Source organism: Pezoporus occidentalis, unplaced genomic scaffold (genome assembly GCF_034315485.1).
Source record: "Pezoporus occidentalis ecotype Australia unplaced genomic scaffold, CSIRO_AGI_Poc_V1 ctg11, whole genome shotgun sequence".
Lineage (NCBI taxonomy): Eukaryota > Metazoa > Chordata > Aves > Psittaciformes > Psittacidae > Pezoporus > Pezoporus occidentalis.
The window spans coordinates 12,265,724-12,280,520 of NW_026912886.1; the positions used below are offsets into that span (position 1 = coordinate 12,265,724).

General features: G+C 41.4%; 1 long non-coding RNA gene across 1 annotated transcript in view; it reads left to right on the top strand.

Annotated features, from left to right (window-relative positions):
* The first annotated feature begins 2,648 nt into the window (after positions 1-2,648).
* The window catches only part of LOC134170194 (uncharacterized), a 91,212-nt gene continuing 79,063 nt past the window's right edge, over positions 2,649-14,797 (top strand). Inside the window, exon 1 of the long non-coding RNA XR_009967149.1 lies at positions 2,649-3,148. This is a non-coding gene — a long non-coding RNA (uncharacterized LOC134170194). The remainder of the gene's footprint in view (positions 3,149-14,797) is intronic.

The window sequence follows — 14,797 nt, forward strand, 5'->3', positions numbered from 1 at the left end:
CTGCTGCTGACTCCTGTGGTCATTGCTCTCACTCCAACAGAGGTATCATCTGTACCTCTGTCCAGGCTTGTCAGTCTGAGTCACTGTTAAAGCACCTGCACTGGGCCATAACTCTGTAACAGGTATGAGAACATCTCCCAGAGCTACTTTCAGACCAGAATTGTAATATATTGCTAGTCCCTCCTCTGGACATGTGGCATATACATGGGGTTTGGTGCAACCTCGGGGCCTTGTTGATGGAGAGTGGGGAACCAGATGTGATGCATTTCAGAGCAAGGATACATGAAGATGTAGGAGAGTCACATTTGAAACAGAACCTGGGACAACAGAAGCTTGAGCAGGAGCAAAAGAAGACCATGGGTGAGAGAAAGGGAAGAGGAATGGAAATTTGGGGCCAGGGTCAAAGATGCATAGGTTGTGTTGTGGAGATGGTAAGTCTCTGCAAGACCTTTTGTGCAACAGGAGCATCCTCTGCAGTGGTGATGAAGTTGGCTTTGTTTGATCCCAGACTCTGGATCGCTTGCTGCTGACTCTCTGTGAGTCACTGAGCCTTTGGCTGTGCTGCTCAGCTCCTTCATATCTTGTCCAAAATTCTTGTGCCCCTCCTTGTTTCCCAATCACTTCTTGTGCCCGCTCCACACTGTTTGCTGTGGCTCTGCCAGGCAGCTGCAAGTGAATATAACCATGAGCCAGAAACTGGTATCCCTCACCTTGGGAAGAAGTGTTTAGAGATTACTTTGTGTGCTCTGGGCGAGTGTGGACTGGGTCAAAGTAGAGAGGAAATAGGAAAGATTTCCATTGCAACCTGTTAGATTGGGTAAAGTCAGTATAGCAAATTTGGTCACAAAAGCAGGAGGCATGATCTCAGTTTGTCTGCAGTCCCTTTGGTGCTTGACAAGAAATTAAACAAAATATCCTCAACATCCTTCAGCAGGAAAAAAATAACAACTAAAAAAACCGCACTTCATGCATATCTGAGGGGAAAAGAAATGCTTGGTCTGAAAGTAAAAGGAAAAGCAGGGCAAGAAATGCAATTAAGAGACTTCTTACCTCAGGGGAGAAGAGTTTGTTTTGCAACTTCTCAGGATGGGAAAGATTTAAATGCTAGGTGGGTGCCTATGTTTCCCTGTGCATATGAATTTCTAGGTCTGTGTCTGTGCTTTTGTGTCTGAGTATAGAGATGGAGAGTTGGCAGGACTTGTGTTACTCAGTTTATATGTAAAATGTATATACATTATTTATACATTTGATGTGAAACATGGAACAAGCTGTCAAGAGCAGGTGTGGGGTATGTGTGTATGAGAAATGCCTAATATATACTTTCTCTCCCTCCTTCCAACTTACACAAACACACCCAACTACATTTCCACTCCATTTTAGGCCAAATGCTCCCAAAGCCACTGAGCACTCTGCACCCTTCCCTGCAAATGAAGAACTGACAAATAATAGCTGAAAACCACCATTCCCCTCTCTCGTTCCTCCTTTTTAAACCATTTCCCACAATTTGGCTGCACTCTCATTTTCCAAAAGCAGAACTGCAGGTATTTGCCATGCCGAGACAAAACGTGTAACCCCAAACGTGATTGTTAGTCTGGCAGGTAGTGCACAGGCCTCCCTGTTAATGAATCTTTAATGTCATTAATTGGTTATCTGCTTGGTGGCAAGAAAAAAGGTAAATGTTGTTCACAAAGCAATTTAATTCTGCTTCTAACCAGCTTGTTTCCAAGGGGATAAAAACTATTATGAGCATTGCACTGACCGGACACCCAGGCTTTACTGATAACACCGCAGGAACAATAAAACATGCAAGCCATGCTCACTGTTGCAGCGCTGCTGATTGAGTTTCTTTCCGCTCAGATTGACTCATTTGTTTGTTGTGGATACAGGTACATGATAAGAAGGGGATATGTTGGATTTCATTCCTTCTGGCCAGCTGACTCCTTTTATTTATACCCTGGGCTTGCTCTAAAACAGACCTTCTGGAGTCTGCTGCAGTATGCAGAAATAAAAGCAGTTGTTCCTGGCTGTGGCTATTGAGCTTACAGCACAAGCACATGTGTGTTTCTTTCCACAGCGGGACCTGGGATTCTTCATTCTCTTAATCACTGTGACAATCTCTGCTCCAGCACCTGGGTAGGGTACAGCCAGCCCTTAGTTTTAGCATGGGTGTGACAGTGTTTGTGACAGAGCAGGAGCAGTAGCATGGAACTTCTCTTGCTGCCAGTCAGGTTTCGACAGAGGTGTGGGATAACGTGCCAAAATGAGAAGGTCTCAGGATGAAGTATGTGAGATCTGCACAGTAGATATCACAGATGTCTTGTGGTGAGGACTTGTGCTCACACAGCCACTGGTGGTGCAGCAGAGAGCTCTGCTGGGCTTTGCATGGCTTTTCCTAAAGATCAGGGGAAGGGTCTCTGTGTGTGCCTGTTAAGTGTTATTCCGGAGTATCTCCCAAGATCCATCTTCTATTTTAACCCTCTTCCTGCCAGAATTGGTGTACTAGAGCTTAGCCCTGTGTCAAATAAGGCTGAAATGCCCTTTAGTTAGCTAATGCCCTCTCTTCATGTTCTTAACTGCTTCTAGAAAATCTCAACTTATGATAATGTGACAATTTCCTACACCAGCCCTCTGGTTGGGATCAGAGAGAGCTGGCAAGTGAGCTGCATGGAAAAGGTTCTCCAGAGCATTCAAAATGATACTTAGGACTAAGTAAAACACCAACCCTGAACTTCAGAGCAGCTCAGACCACCTGGTAATCAGCCTGGTAACTCAGGAAAGCTGGAGTAGGGCAGCAGGCAGCCTTATCATTAACAGTGAGTATCAAGGCGGGGGGAGAAGGTTTTATCTCTGCTTGAGGCTAGGAGCTGATATTTAGTTCTGACACCTTCTGATCTGTAAAACTTTCTTAGATTTAAGGAAGAAAATGTCTCTTCCCAGGATTTTCTTTTAGAGTGATGAGGCCTTTTGGCTTATGTTACTGTGTTCTGTGCAAATGGTGAAGGATGTGTGCTGGCAGCAGGGTTAGGAATGAAGTAAAAGAGTAGCTCTTGTGGAGGAAGAGCAGTTTGTGAAGCACTGAAGAAGGTGGTTTCACAGGAGCACTGGATTCCCTGTTCAGCTCCATGCAGAGCCTGCAGCATGACCTGGGGTAAGTCTTTCTTTGGGATCTGTGGCTTGATGATCTTGTCCTGGCTCTGTTCTTGGTGAACAGTATTGCAGAGAGCACAAGGAGTCGGTGATGCTACAGCAGGATGTGGTACATCTACCTTAAGCTGTTCTAAAGCAGGTGTGGTAGTATCTGCTTTAGATTTGTAGGCACAAATACAAATGGGTGGACATGCAGTTTCTCACAATGTTGCTAATTTTTTTTTTTTTTTTCTAAGAAGTTATAAATTTAAAACATTCTGTGTATCTATTATATTTTTGGCCCTTCTTGAAGGACTTCAAAAGCCTTTTCCCTTCTTCATAGGAGGCAGAAAGGATTTTGGATTCTAACCATGAGTGTTTAAGCCTTAATGGTTTGGATGTGAGTTTGTGGTGCTTTGCCTTCTGCAACTATAGAGGCCAGACCTGGCTGCTTTAACTTAAGCATATCAAGACATAAACCTTAATTCCTTCAGTAGGATTGTTCCTTCAGACAGCACGTTTATACAAACACCTCGTGGAGTTTCCTGTACTGTCGTGACAGTTTTGAATGCTCCGCTTGCAGTGTTTTCATATCTAATGTGATGGTGTTCATGAAACCTTTGTCAGTGTCTCTCAGCAGGGCTGGAGCCTCTTTGTGTCCTTTTAATCTTAAAATCCCCCAGTATGGAGAATTTCTTTTGTACCTCATTTTCCCAGAAACTCATTGGGGCTCTTTGTTTTCCAGCTGATTTTTTTTATTTCTGACTAGAAAAACCCAATGCTCGATATATCTGAGTGCCCTGTTCACCTTCCCCAAGTGCTTGGGAGCCAAATGATATTTCCTATGTGCTTCTCTTGAGCTGCGGCACTTGCCAGGGAAGCTGCTTCTTCCATGTAATCAAAGATTGAAACTGTTATTACTCTTCTTTGGAAAATTTCTTTGACTTGATTACTCAGAGCTTTCAAGAGGGCAATGCTCTTACTGCTTGGGGTAATTAAGAAGCCTTAATTAGCTCTTCAAACAAAATCAGAACTTAGCTGTGTCATTGCTGTATTGCCCTCATTAGTTCAACCTGGCAGCTTCTCAGTGGCCCATTTATGTTTCTGATTTACATATCTGTTCCCATAGTGCTGAGCAATATAACTTGCAATAATAATACTGAAAAAGTTAAGTTACTCCAGAGAACCATTATATGAGATGTGGGTATAGACAATATGTGAAGAATATCCCAGTAGCTTACAGCTGAACTTGGTTTATTACCACAGTACTTAAAATACAATTAAAAATGTATGTGTGTATACTGCCTTTTTTTTTTGTATCACTAGCCTTGCCCTTATTTAAGTTCTGTGGGGGTGCAGGAACACATTATTGCTCTAGATTGCCCTTATTTTTGGAGGGCAAAAATGACAAATGTAAGCTCCTCTCAAGGAGTTAAAGTTAAAGCTGCAGGTACTTTGCTTCCAGAATGCTAAAAAAACTATTTACTGGAGTCAGAAGAAGGTTTTGCTCATGATCCTGAGTGAAGCAGAGGTTGAGTTTAGTTATTTATTTTAAAGCTTAATTAGAATGGCAATTTTAATCCAATCGGTACTTTATTCTAAAAGAGATATAAAGTCTTTATGTAAAGGTATATCACACCTTTTTCACTATATATATATGTAAATAAAACCATCCAAACAGAAACCAAACTGCTCATAGTGAGGGGGGAAAAGATACCTTTCATACTGTCCTCTGAGTAAACAAAATGATCCAGCTTTTTTTTCCATGTGCTTCACTGTGATTTAAAGTGATTCTCTAGGTAGAGTGTGGGGGTAACACAGATCCTTGGACATAAACAACTTTCAACTATCCACTATGCTGCTGGCCTCTTAGGACTGATTGTATGATGTTGAAGGATAATGTTGAATGTAACAATTATTCAAGATGGTATTCACTCTTAAAATGAATATGCAGAGCTGACGTTCTCTTTCCTTTCTAGCTGCATTAAAAGCAAACTGTGTTTTAATGCAACTCATGGTGTGTTGTGTAGGAGTTCACTCATTTACAATGGTTATCTTGCTCATCTACTTGCTGGTTACTGAGGCTTTTGGCCCTGCTGTGGTCTCCCAGTTTTGTGATGGCCAACAGCTCCCCTGACCTCACAGCCTTTTCTGCAGAACGACCGTCACCTTTATCTCCTTTCTCCAGGGTGTTTCCTTTTAAAAAAATCTAATCAAACCACTTTGATGCATCAGAAGCCCCCATCAGTCTTCAGCTCAGTCCCTGGGCTTGATGGCATCTGGGAGGTACTGAAAAATGCTTTTTTTTGCCCCTTTAATTTGAACAGTGTTCAAAGAAATGAGCCTTTACTTTCTGAACTTTTCCTTTGCCCCTTGACGTAGCTTCCTCAGATGTAGGACAGTGCAGCTATTTCTCTGTTGCTCTTCCAGCTGTGACATGAGCATGTTTGAGAAAACATGCAACTGGATTTGAAAGCTGACCAGTAAGTACCGAATTCAATAGGTTTTTCAACAGTGTAGCATCTAGATTGAGACAGCTGCTAGTAACGATGTATGTAGTTCATCTCTGGTTTATTAAGATGCTGTGGGCTTGAGAAGTTTCTAGATAATTCTGCAAACCTTGCTGAAACAAATCGTGACTCTTTCCATCAGAGTGCTTTTTTATGCAGAGCTTACTTTCTCATAATAGCAAAGCCTGAGCTAAGCAAGCGTTTCCCTGTGAAATCAGCTACTGTTTGTTCTTCCCCAGCCATGCTTGCCCTCTGCAAAGCCACAGTATAAACTAATTAGGGATTTGCTATTTGGAGAAAGTTATGATAAGTTTGCCAACAAGGGCATCGTCTAATCTCATTGCACACACATCAGTGGCTATACATGTGTGAAATTAAGTGGGTTTTTGCTGATTCCTGCACACTGCCTGTTTTTATCTTGAGACAACATTCCCAGTCAAAAATACATTTAACATCTGCTATCAGGGGCTTACTGTAATATGTGTAACACCAGCAGCAGTTCTTTGATTTCGCCTTCAAATGTATTGTTAAGGGAGATCATAGAAATGGCTTTGATAGACTACGTGATTTACCTAGTAGAAGGAAAAGCTGATAGGGAAGATAATCCTGCAAGGTTTTTGCTTCAAATAGAAATGGTATAGATGGATCTGGTGCCTCAGTTACTGATAGGAGCTTGTCTACTTGGGGGCATTTTGTTCTTTCAAACTAGTGTTAAGTGAAACAACTGGCCTGTGAAGACCTTGGAATCGCGCACCTGCATCTGGGAGGATGATGGGAGCTTTGAAGTGATAATAATACAGAGCAGGGAATCAAAAAAGCCAACAAAGCAGCTACCTTCTATGCAGCGAAGAGGGAGCATCTCCATTTCCTAAACCTAACTTTTTCTGGGTCACAATAAAACAGTAATTACTTCCATAGGATTTGCTGCAGGGAGATGGTTAAAGCACCAGATACACATAGCTAAGAAGACAATATTCACTTATGTTGTAATATGTTTACTTTATACTTTAAAATTTCCAGTTTGTAGAAGCTTTCTGGGCTTTGAGCTGAAACATGGCTTTGGAGGCAGTAATGTTCAACTGGGGAGAAATGGGTAAGAATACTAAAATACAGAGTTTATCACATGAGTCTGGATTTAACTGCAGGTAAGCCCAGTAAGATCACTCCTCTGGCAGTGAACAATTACTTTATGAAAGCATAGCTTTTGCTCAGCTGTCATAGTAAATGCCATTATGCTCCATGGAACAATGGTCTTGTGGAGTCCTTTGAGCACAATCAAGATCAGCTGCTCAAGGACATCAGCAATGTCCTCTGCATGCTGCTCAGCACAGCCTGTCTATGCTAATGCTGCCCTTCTTATTAGGGATGCTCCAGGGCACTGTCAGGACACCATCTCCTCTTACCCCTGTCTTGAGTTGTTGCAGTTCAAAGTACAATGGCTGCAGGATGCTTTCACACACAAAATGTTGGGGAGCACCACATCCTGTCACACTACAAAACCTTTTCATATCTGTGTGCTTTTCTGCACTACTGAGTAGAGATCAGTATTCAATTTTCAGGGAGTGAAAGGCATTTGGGAACTGTACTTCAAAGCCTTGGGTCTGAAATAACTGTGTGTGAAGGGAAGTCTATAAAATAGAGGTGATTTGTTATTATCTGATAGCAGGCATATGATTATTGATTATTTTTGTTCTATTTTAATTCTATGGAAGTATGTGTAGTGGGGATTTGCAAACCAGGAGACATTTGGTGGTACACAGGGGAGGATTTTGTTTTATTTCTTCTCTGGGGGTTGAGGAGACAAAAGGCAGGAAAAGTGAGAATTAGCTGAAACCAATAATTCTTTCCTGCTAATTAAAGTGAACCTGTATGGTCAGCTAAGTCATGAGGTATATGGAAGAAGATGGTGAAAACTTCCAGTTAAGGATGGACTGACTGGACACATCCTTTATGTTGTTAACCTTACGGATGTTAATAAATATGTAGTTTGTAGGGAACAAAACTAAACTGCTTCCTGTAATGGGCTAATTGGGATTGCTGAGGCTGTTGCACACTAAGCAAAATAACTAGGCTGTGAGCAAGGTGCTTCGCTGGGGTTATTTGCCCCATGGTATTCAAAGCACGGAAGGAAATCCAAGGAAATTGCAGGGCAGACTGACTTAATCAGAAGTCCCTACTATAGCAATCAGGATGAAATGGATAGTAATTGTGTTAATCAGCTTGTGAACTTTTATGTCCTGTTCTTAACTTCAAATATCACCAAATCCTGCACAGTGAGTCAGTTGCTGCTGATTCAATGAAACTGTTGTATGTGCGAGGAGGCATTGGTTTTGCCAGAAGTGAGATACTGGTTTTCCTCCAGCAGCTTTTGTCAAAGCCTTGGATTTTCATTTATTTATTTATTTAAATTTGGAGTTGCCGGAATCTTCTCAAGTACAACCATAAGAGTCCCCATCATACTTTTCAGGAAGGAGATTATTGTTTTGGTACCTCCACTGAGGAGGTACAGGCTTCCCTCTGTAACTGAGCAGCATGTCCATCGGCTCAAACTATGGACCTACCTCAGGAAAAACCTCTTTACCCCCAGACCAGGTTGTTGACCCCAGGAGAACTTTGTCCTCCTGGTTGTGCTGATGGCTTGGGGTGACTCTGAATGGGGATAAGGTTCCAGTATCCCACAGATGAGACTTTAACCAATCTCTGTTTTAAAGTTACTAAAGCAAGCAGGAGAACCCCCAGGATCCTGCTTAATATTTACTACCGTAAAGCTGGAGCTGAGTGTGTGGGAGCTACTGGCAGGTTGGATGCTATTTTGCTGAGCCAGTCAATCATACCTTGCAAGTCAACAGGGCTATTTTGGCAGGGTAATTAAGGCATCACATTTACCTTGTACCTGAGGCTGCACCATGGCCCAGGGCTGAGCTTCCCAGCCTGTGGCAGCTCAGGTGTGGGAACCTTGGAGCTGAGCTCTTATTTCCCAATGCTGCTGCCTCTTTTTTTCTTCCCAAAACGGATGCTCTTTGCTTTCTTGTCTGTTGGAAATGAGAGCTCTCTAGGGCTTCTAAGCCTGAACACAGGAGCAGCCAAAGCCGTACTTAAAACAGCTGTGATGTGATACTCTTGTCTCTCCTGTGTGTGTTTGCATGTTTGCTATTTTTCTTTGGTGTAAGTTTTTCATGGGCAGTATTCTGCTACTAATAGCAGTAAATAAGAGCAATGAATGTTATGTCTTTAAAGACTGAAAGAGGCTGCAGTGATTGGAAATGCCTAACGTCATGATGTAGCACACCAAATTCCTTTATACTTTCTTATGACTTACTAATAAAAGTGTCACTTATTCATGGGCTCAAATCCTCCTTGCAGAAGTAGGTATAGATGCTCACTCCTCATCTGGACCCCCCCCCTTATCCCTCCTGAAAAATTGCAGGCCAAATAAGACAAAAGCAGCATTTAAAATAATCTTTACATTCATGAAGTTTTACAGAGAGAGAAAAGGAGATTTATGCCTGTTTAAAAGCTGGGCTCTGTCAAAGCCAAAGGGAATTTTGCTTCAGTGGAAATGGAGTTGATCCAAATGCAGAATGGGAACGTGGGTGCAGGGAGTGTTAGGGAGAGCAAAGTATGATTGAAAAGCCTAAACAAAATTAGCACTCAAAGTAGCCTGGATTCAGTTTCTGCTCCTGCTCTGTTTCTTTTGTCTATTTGAGCAAATTACTTAAGCTGTTAATTATGGTGCATTCAGGTTATGAAACATACATCTAAGTAAGGCAAAAGAGTATGTATCCTTTTTTTTTCCCCTTTAAATGTGCCTGTTCCTTCCAGCACAGGGTCTGGATTCCTTGGGAGCTTTCAAGTGTATCCAAAACACAAATGCAGCCTGTATGCTGGCTGCCTTTTTTTAAGGTCACATGTGATATACACCATAACTGGGGAGGAAAGGGTCAGAAAAAGCAATGGAAGGTGAGGGGGCAGCTGTGACAGCATCACAACATCACCACATCAATTAAAGCCTGCTGTTGTCAGCACTGATTGGTGAGTGGCATCAGCAACAGCATTTCCTTCAGAACAAGGCTGAGAAAGTCATTTTATTGCTAATGTCTCATCTTTACAGAAGGATGTCTACAGGAGCCTTATGCTTAAATTCCTGCCTACCAGCGTAGGAAAGAACATAGGTTGTCTCTTATCCTACATTGATTAATACTTAAAAAATATGTGATTCTTTCTGTCTGATGCCATAGTTATATTTCAAAATGCTTATCTTGGCCTGGTTCACTTGTCTGAATGTTGTTCTCCCTCAGATAATGCTACAGCAAGACACAGGGTTTGTGCACAGGTAGCAGGCACTGTTTGGCTTTCCAGTTTCCTAACCCCTCATATGGGGAAATCATATTCCCTTCTTTATCCTGACAGCAGGGCAGGGCCCTTTTGAGGTCTTCCTGGAATCACTGCAGCAAGCTGTGATGTGAATAATAGATGACAGGAGAATCCCTGCCCAGCAAAGAGAGAATAGCTTGGTGCAGTTTTCCTGTTGCACTGAGACTCTGGCTGTGTGCTGAAAGCATGCAAGCAGTAATCTGCAATTCAAAAGAAGAAGAAATAGAAGCTCTCGTACCTCACTATCCTCTAGCTGGAGACAGCAGCATACCAGCTTTCAGTTCTGACAATAGATCTTCTTAGGAAGTCTTTTTTTATTCTGCTGTACTACAGAGAAACTAACAGCCTTCCTTTTGCATCCCACCTTTCCCTTTCCCCTTCACCACTTAAGAAAACCTGTTTGCAGAGCATAGCCTGTTCTACAAGGATGTAATTCCAGCTGTTGAGGCTGTCCCCAGCCTCATTGCATTGTCCCTCTGCAATGGTTGGGAAGGAGGGGAGCAGAAGGGGCTGAGGCTATGCTGGCAGGCTAAGGGGCTTCTCTCCTGTCCCTTCTGCCCTGACGCTGCTGTTGGAAACTGAGGTTAAAGATAATCTTTCCCTGTCATTTCCCAGGTTTAGCTGCATTAAATATTATGGTATCTTTATGGAACTTTCAGATCCTTTTGGAATGCTCTGATTTTTAGCCTTCAATTTAATGATGGGCTCATCCTTGCCTGATGGAAGACTCTCCTGTCACCCTGTTAGATTTTCTTCTTCTGATCTTCCTGAGGCTTTATTTTTTTCCCTTCTTTCTAGCTTATTTTTTCACAGTGATATGGGTTGTTTGCTTTTTCATGATCCTCTTCCCCTCAGGGTATTCTGTGACCCAACCATCTTTTTTTCTGTATTTTCATTTTTCTTTGTGTGTTGCCTCCTTTGGCATCTTTGCTTCATTATGCACACTGCTCATGTTCTCTCTGTGCCAAATATTTCCTTTGTGCTGTTTCATCTTTTCCTTATAGATCACCTCTGCCTGCTTAGTAATTCAGTGTTTCTAATTCCAAAATTATACATCTTTCATTTTACATTTTTAATTAATTTTTAATGTACTTTAGTTTGGTGACATCCTGAACCCATCGAATATAACCCTCTAAAAAAAAAGTTTAGGTAAAATTACTTAAGCAAATTCAGCAGAGAAAGAAAAAGAAGTACCTTCACACCTGAAATACAGGGATAGCCTCAGTAAAAGTTGTGTTAGTAAATAGATTTTATAGCTTGATCTTTGTTCTTTCCCTCTTCTCAGTTCTTGAAAGCAAATGGAGAAAGGAGTACATAAGTGAAATCAGTATTTTCCACCCCTCTTGATTAGAGCAGGGCTTTTTCTTAGTGCTGAAGGTCACAAGGGTAGAATGGAATATAAATGAAACTAAAAATGTTTTAATTTCATAAAATATAAGCATGTGCACTTAATATGCTGGCTTTGATTGGACTCTGCATTCCTAAGCTTCCAAAGTAAATCAGGTGTTTTGTGCAGCAGACCTGTGAGAGAGAAAGATTAGTGACATTTAAAAGGTGGCTATGTGGAGGCGAATGCATCCTAATGGTGACCATAAGTCTTTTGTATCTATTCATGAATTCGTGAGGCTTGTCTCGTTCATGGAGAGTGAACTCCAGGGATGATAAGCAAAAAGTTAGGAATGCTGAAATATGAATTGCTAATAAAGCTCTTGTGTTGGAGTCTCCTTGCTTACCTGGCTGGTGGGTTATTGAAGGCATTTCAAATTATTAGTTCGAGATAAAAGAGGTTTAGAGTTTGCTTATAGCTGTTCAAAGTTGTCATATACTTCAGGCAAATTGTACTTCAGCACATACAAAAGTTTAATTTGCTGGGTCTCAGCAACCTTCCTGAATGAATAGTTTCCTGTTTCTAGTTGTATCTCAGTCTCTGCTCGTGTTTTGTACTGAATGAGCCACACTGCATCCTTCCAAATGGCTTTTAACTGGAGATTCTCTTTACAAATGTTTCTACTTGCAGGCTTTGGGCAGCCCCAGCTCTGAGAGCTGCTTGTCAACACCTCCCACAGCCTTGCATGGTCAGTGCTTGATGAGTCTTGTCACCTATGTCCTGTCCCATCCAGGTAGCAATGGTCTCTGCCTCATGAAAGAAGGCAAATATTTAAGCTCATCACACAGCCTCATACATTGTCCTGTCCCTGATCTACAGGATGCCTCCTTTCTGTTTAAAACTTTCTGCTGTTTCTGGTCTGGGATCAAGCCTGGAGGACCAGCATGTGCCCTACCTTCTGCCACAAGCCTGTACTGAGTAGCCCTTCAGGGGTCTTGGATATGGTTGTTCATCTTTCTGATTTTGTGAGTAGTGTGGAGTTACTGCCTGAAGGGGAACTGAAATATTCCTCTTTCAGAGGGAGAGAGTGATTAGGACATCACAGCTCACCTCAGGATGGCTGTCTTTTAACACAGCTGGGAAGGGCAAAATATCTTCAAGACAGAACTTGTTACATTGCTAGTTTTGCATCTAAGTGTAGCCTAATAGATAATGAAGGTGGCAGCTAAAGGAAATGAATATCAAGACTTACATTCTTTCTAGTTCTACTAGGCAAGAAAAATGAAGTGTAGGAGTGACTAAAATTAAGGAAAAGTTCATTCAGTTATCATTTTTGGAAGAAGGGTGGGGAAAGGCACTGGTGTTTAAGTCTAAGCTCAGTATTCTGTTCTTTTTCTTATGATTGTCCTAAACCATTACATTAGTACTTTGGGAACTGAGCTGGGCCTGGGCACTTTAGTAAGAAGTGGAACTTTGCCTCTGTAGATATGTTGTCATTCTAGAAAAATTCTACCCAGAGTGATTTTTAAGTTTAAAGCCTGGAACTGATTTTTAAAGCATAGACAGCTTGTATCTACTATATTTAATTACCAGGCTGTCTAGCAGTAAAACTCTAGTTCCTTTATATTTTGTTAGCTCTTGGCTTATTAACTTCTAAGATGAATTCTGTGACCAAAATAGTATTTTTCACATCAATACTAGTTGTTATTGCACAAAGTCCTAATTCAAACGTTCTGTGTTTTTGCACTTGGTAGTCGTCTACAGTGCTCAGAGAATATTAATGATCTTACATACTTAGGGAATTTACAACTGTATGTCGTTGTTTGTGCATAGTGCATTTTATATTGCTTCTAAATGGTTGGATTTTCTTAAGTATTTTGGACTGAAGCTGAAAAGGTTTAGCTCTGCAGAAATCTATTTAAGTGGCTGCAGTTCTGTACAGAATTGATCCATCAACCAGGAGTTCAGTGTTGATCACCAGGACAGATCATAAGTCCTTCCTCTGTCTTCTCTAATTTGCTTTTTCCAGTTACATAATGTCATTGTTATAATTAATAGCATTAAACATTGATCTAGTCATTACCGTTTTGCCTGCCTCTCTCTATAAATGAGCTTTGGAGTTATAGTAGTAGTGAGTAGGACCTGTGAGGAACAGAAGAATGAATTTATGTGTCAGCTGTTGCAAACCTGACTCATGCCCACTGTAACATGGCTCTTTAGCTGAGATGGGATGAGTTGTAGTCCAAAAGCTCACTTTTGTAGAAATTCAAAATCCTTCTTCTTCCAAACTCAGGATGTTGATGTCTGTAGCAAAGCTTGGGAAGAGATATAAGGAGCTCCAGCCAGCATATCACTGCTCTGAGGAAGGCTCCTTCGCTTGTTTGCGTACTAGCTGTTCAAAGAGCCACCAAGGACTTTGCATCTAACTGCATTGTGCCTCCTTTTAGAGCTGAGTTCCTTTTCTCATCCTTCTTTGTACCTGTAGGCTTTGCATATTACTTCACATCCCACCTCCTGCAAACTTCTTGGGAGACTTAGGATGCTCTCTGCATATTCCTGGGCTGCATACTGTAAAGCAGTATGTAAGGCATAGTATAGGGCAGTATATGTGGCTCCTCAGAAATTCAGGACTTTGTACTGTGTGCATATTTTGTCTTTGTTTTCTTGCACTGATTATTACAGGGAGAAATGCCATCACAGAATGGAAAGCACAGGTGAATAGTTCATGGTGTTTGATGGGGATGTTTGTGGGTGAAGCTGGATTTGAGCTCACTGCCTTTTATGGAAAATAATGCTGGAAGATAATTCTAGAAGTGGTTTAATTTCTTACCCTTTTGATTTCTTGCTATATTTGGACTTTGCTTATTTCTTGAACCAACAGGCCATGGTTTTATAGTCATAACTGCCTACAATGGGTGCAGAAATCATTGTATAGAAGTAGAGGTTTGCTGTCAGCAACAGGCAAAGCATGAATCCAGAGGAAAAAAGCTGGAAGGTGAGGAAGGCTGTAATGCATGAGACATTGGCTTCATATCTTGCACAACTGGATCCTTCTGTGTGTGAACTGCAAACTTTTTTGGGAAATCCTGACAAAGAATTGGACTAGTGAAAATATGGATGGAAAAAGGGGGCAGGGGCATGGGTGGATATTATTTATAAGAGCAGTGACTGTATTCTCAACTCTGCTGTTGAATAATCTCCAAATTTTAGTAAGTTTATAGTTCAGGTGGATGCATGTAAGCCATTGTTTAAGAAGCCTGAGATGAAATAGGCTAGAAAATGGGAAGACGTAACTGTTAGCACAGTCCAAATGAAGTGAGTTAAACTTGTTCTACTCACCTAGGGATGACTTAATGTTAAGAAAGGATACGCTTGCCATCAAAATAAGTTTGTTTCTTCGCCCTGGAGTGGGGAAGAAGGAAAACTCTGCCTGCAAAATGCAAAAAAGCAGTTTGATATT